The sequence below is a fragment of the Penaeus vannamei genome, chromosome 19 (assembly GCF_042767895.1).
Source record: "Penaeus vannamei isolate JL-2024 chromosome 19, ASM4276789v1, whole genome shotgun sequence".
Lineage (NCBI taxonomy): Eukaryota > Metazoa > Arthropoda > Malacostraca > Decapoda > Penaeidae > Penaeus > Penaeus vannamei.
Window position 1 is genome coordinate 23,405,419 of NC_091567.1, and position 5,000 is coordinate 23,410,418.

The 5,000-nt window shown below is 44.7% G+C and overlaps 1 long non-coding RNA gene across 1 annotated transcript in view; it reads right to left on the bottom strand.

The window, feature by feature from the left end:
• LOC138865046 (uncharacterized) overlaps positions 1-5,000 on the bottom strand; it is a 42,751-nt gene that overhangs the window by 1,158 nt on the left and 36,593 nt on the right. The gene's annotated exons all lie outside the window — the stretch shown is intronic.

A 5,000-nucleotide genomic window follows, 5' to 3' on the forward strand; every position in this document is an offset into this window, starting at 1 on the left:
CAAAAGCTCGCTCGCTTTTATTGTTCTATTTGCTTGGAGCATTTGAAATCATGTATAATGCAAACGAGAAGAGATGCGAGAGGGAAGCAGTTCTGGGAAATCTGTGGTTCGTTGCTCTGAACTCGACACCGTCTGAAGCGGAGGCTGAACAGGTGCGTCGCCGGATCCCACGCGGGTCTCGAACTGAAGGCAAATCTGAACACTTAAAGCGACTCCACGACATGGAACCGACTCTTAGATTCATTATCTCTTGGTGGCAGAGAGATATCTTTAATATCATAAAGCCTATGTTGTAATTAGTGAGAAAACCTTCGGCAAGTCAAGTTATTTGTCTTGGTCCCTCCCCCCCCCTCTCTCTCTATCTCATGTTTTTGCTGTTTCTTTCTCGTGCTCTCTTATTTTTTCTATTTCCCTTTTACCTCCCCTCTCCTTCCCCTACCCTACCGCCTCTCACAATCTCCTCCTTCCCCCTCCCTCTCTCTTCCTATCAACTTTCCTTCCTTCTGCTTCCCGCTGCCCCCCTCCTCCCCTTTGGGCCCTCCACTATCCCCACCCCCTTCTCTTGCTATAAGTCCACCACGCTCCCCTTCCTCTACTTCTGCCACACGCCTCATCCTTGTACAATGTCACCATTTTTCTCCTCCTCCTCCTCCTCCTCCTCCTCCTCAGCTGTCCTCTCTCTTCCTCAAAACCCAGTTTCCTCCTCATTCCTCTACTCCGCATCCACTTTTCCTATTCTGCTTTGCCCTCCTCCTTCAACTTTTTCCTTTTTTCTTCTCTCATTCTCTCGTCTTGCTCTATCTTCTTCCTTTTCCTTTTTTTTTTCTTCCTCCTCCTATTCTCCCGTTTCCTCTTCATCCTTATTCCCCTCTTATCTCCACCCCCCTGCCCCCTCCCCCCTTTCCTGCTCCTGTAACCTCTTCCTATTCCTCTTAGTTTATTCCCTGCTCCACCCTCTTACCCAATCCCTCTTATTATTATTATTCCCCCTCCTCCTCTTCACCCAATCCCCCGATCCTCCTCCTTACCGTACCCCAATTCTTCTTCTTCCTTTTCCTCTTCCCCCTCCTCCTCCTCCTCCTCTTCTGCTTCTTCCTCTTCCCTCTCCTCCTCCTCCTCTTCTGCTTCTTCCTAAGCGGGAGGGCGGGAGGTCACAACACAGAACTATTCTTTTGTCCTCTCTTCTTCACCCTCTTCTAGCGTTTTCCCGTTTATCCTCGCTTCTTCCTCCTCTTCCCTTCCCAAACACGGGATGATCTTATCATGGGCATTGCCATCGGTGTTTTCCAAATATATGCCGTCATATTTTCAACTTAAGACATAATGTACAACTTTTTTTTTCTTTGTTTTTCTTCTTTTTTGTCCTTTTCATTTTCCTCCTCCTTTTTTTCTTCTTGCTTTCCTTCTCTTACATACTATTCATCCAAAATTTCAATGGTAAAGGGAACATGAAAGGAATAATAATAATAATAATAATAATAATAATAATAATAATAATAATAATAATAACAATAATAATAATAATAATAATAATGATAATGATAAAAGAAATAATAGAAATAATTATAGGAACAATAAATACAATGGAAAGAAAAAAGAAGAAATAACATGATATCACAAGAGGCAAACTGCATAGAAACGAAAGGGTGAATAAAGCAACCTGGAAAACAAAGAAGAAGAGGAGAAAGAGGAGGAATCAGATGGAGGAAATGAAAGAGGGGAAGCAAGGGGAAATAAAGAAGAAACGAAAGCGACGAGAACAGAGGAGAGGAGAGGAAGGGAGAGATGGAAATGTAGGATGGAAAAAGAGGGAAAGAAAAAACCAAGAAAGTAAAAAAGAGGATTAGAGGGGGATAAAGAAAGAAAAACAGAGAAATGGGAGAAAAACGGGATATACATAAAAATCGAAAGAGAGATAAAGATAGAGATAGATAGATACAGGGAGAGAGAGAGAGAGAGAGAGAGAGAGAGAGAGAGAGAGAGAGAGAGAGAGAGAGAGAGAGAGAGAGAGAGAGAGAGAGAGAGGGAGGGGGAGAGAGAGAGAGAGAGAGAGAGAAGGAGAGAGAGAGAGAGAGAGAGAGAGAGAGAGAGAGAGAGAGAGAGAGAGAGAGAGAGAGAGAGAGAAAGTGCGAGAAAGAAAGAAAGAAAGGAAGAAAATGAAACAGGGAAAGAAAGAGAGAGAAAAGAAAGAAAGAAAGAAAGGGAGAGAAGAGAACAAAACATTATTCATTAATACGGGAGTTGTTCCGAAGATGAAGTAACCAAAAGCCGTAGTTTGTGCTTTGTTCCTCTGATTGATTTTCTGCCTAAGATTAGGGGCCATTGGTGATTGTGGGGTGGGGGGAAGAGGGCGGCGGGGTGGGGGTGATAGACAGAACGAAAATTAAAGATTCCATTCTCTTTCCCAGATAGAGAGAGAGAGAAAGAGGAGAAAGAGAGTGGGATGGACGGATAGATGGATGGATGGAGGGTGGGTGGGAGGGAGGGAAGAAGAATAAGGAGAGAGAGCGAGAGAGAGAGAGGAAAGAGCGAGAGTGAAAGAGAGAGAACAGAACAAGGGCAAAAGCAAATGACAGAGTGAGAGCGGCCGAGAACGGAGCGGAGTTCCCAACTTAATTATCTCTGGATCCAAGGCGGCGGTCATCGTGAAAGCAAAATTCCAAAATCCATTGACTTCGGGTCCTCTTCCTCCCCCCCCCCTTCCTTGCGGGCACCCCCATCAGCCCCCCTCAACCCCCTACCCCATCCTTCCCTCCATAACTCGTTCCTTGTTAATAGGATGTTCCTAGCGGGTTATGTGGAGGAGACACAGGGGCGCACGCAAAGAGGGTCTTGGGTGCTAGATTCTCGCATGCACACATGTCTACAGGAATACGGGGGTTCTGTTTGCTTTCCTGTCAGTCTCTGCTTCTGTCTCTCGCTGTCTACCTCTATCCTAATCTCTATCTCTGCCTGCCTCTGTCTGTCTATCTCTGTTTGTCTGTCTGTCACTCACTCATTCACACGCACACAAACAGACAGACTGTAAGCGAGACACCTTGATCTTGCAGCAAAATCTCTCCCTCTCACACTCTCCCTTAAACCACACTCGAAACGTTTCTCACCCTTATCCTTCGGAGCTTTCACCCCCCCCCCCCCGCATGCTGCTTATGCACACTCACGGGCCAGACTCAAAAGCGCTGTGGCATATCTTATTGATCGATCCTTGCGTGCATATGGATTTTATATATATTTATGTATACTGCTATTCCTTCTTTGGTTCGTTGTAGGATGTACATAAATGTGACTGTTTGGTATGACTGTACGTGTGTATACTGTGTTTTCTTTGTTTAGTGTGTGTGTGTGTGTGTGTGTGTGTGTGTGTGTGTGTGTGTGTGTGTGTGTGTGTGTGTGTGTGTGTGTGTGTGTGTGTGTGTGTGTGTGTGTGTGTGTTGTGTGATAGTGTTAACGTGTATTAGAGTATGAATTAGTGTGTATGCATATGCGTAAGACTGGGAATGTGTGTCAGCTGTTGATTTAAATACTGGAAAAAATGTAACATATCCAGATATATCATAAGCGAAAAAAACACTAATACTCAGCATTACTGGCTCAATAAAAGGAAGTCTTTAGCACTGCACAAGCGAATTAAACTTCAACACAGCTCTATATCATTGAAATCCGCAACATAATCTCGTTGTGATCAGATCATGATGAATCAAAATGAACACATAATCCATATACGTTTCTTTTTTTCGTAACACAACATCAAACACAAAATTTTCGCTCGAAATAAAACCCCTTTGCACGGCCTGCTGAGACGCGAAGGAAATCCGCTTTTGAGTAACGTTAGAGAGGAAACAGGAGATTCGTTGGATGATCTAAATCCCAAAACGCCTCGTAGAAAATCCTCGACTTCTGATTGGTCGAGGCGGGTTGGCGCACGCGATTCGATTTTGTTTTACTTTTTATTATGCGAGACGTGATATTTCGGTATATTTTGACTGACTGTCTTTTTCTGAAATTATTATTCGGGCTTTGATTAGTCGTTAATATAAGCGGTTCTAATTAAGGTCAGTGTTTGGATATCGCAGGAAACGGACGTGGGATTAATCCGAAGTTTTGCTCTGACCGTGATTACTCGCCAGAGAAAAGTGATTCGGTCATCAGGCACGCACGCACACACACACACACACACACACACACACACACACACACACACACACACACACACACACACACACACACACACACACACACAACCCACGCACCGCTCAAGCAACACGCAAACCCAATCCCACAAATAATCCCAGGCAGTAACAAATCCCTGATTGCGGCAGCTCGCTTATCGCACAGCCAAACCGTCGCCTCTCGAGCGGGGATAATAAATCCGAGATGAATCATAGATCAGGGTCCTTGGGAGAAAATCTATAGACGTGGAGAGCCGCAGCACTGTGTCTGATGGCCAGGAAGTGGGCCATATCCGGCCGAGCGAGAGCGAGGGGGAGGGGTTGGGGAGGGGTTGGGGAGGGGGAGCGACGGGTAGAAACGGAGGGTTGATATTGTTGAGTAGAAATGGGGCAGGGCGAGGGGGGGGGGGCAGGGGGAGGTAGAGAATATCGATCGATCGTCTGTCATTATTCATCCTTCTCTTAAGCCGCCCAGAACTTTACTTGTATTTCTGTCCGTCTCTCTCTCTCTCAAACTCTGAATAATTACCTATCCATCCATCTCTCATATATTTATATATCGATCTGTCTGTCGGTCGCTAAATATGTGTGATGTTTTTTGTTCTTTCTTGAATGCTCAGTAAGCAGATACCTTTCATATGAAATCATTGATTTCTGAAATCGTTCACTCCCTCCTCCTTCTATTGCTGATTCTGTCTAATCTAACTTAACCTAACCTTAACTACCATACATTACCTAACGTGACGTAAACTTATCTTGCCTTACCTAACCAGAATAATATTCTCTTGTTCTGCCGCTCCAACTGAACAAGAGCAAAAGCCTTTATCCTTC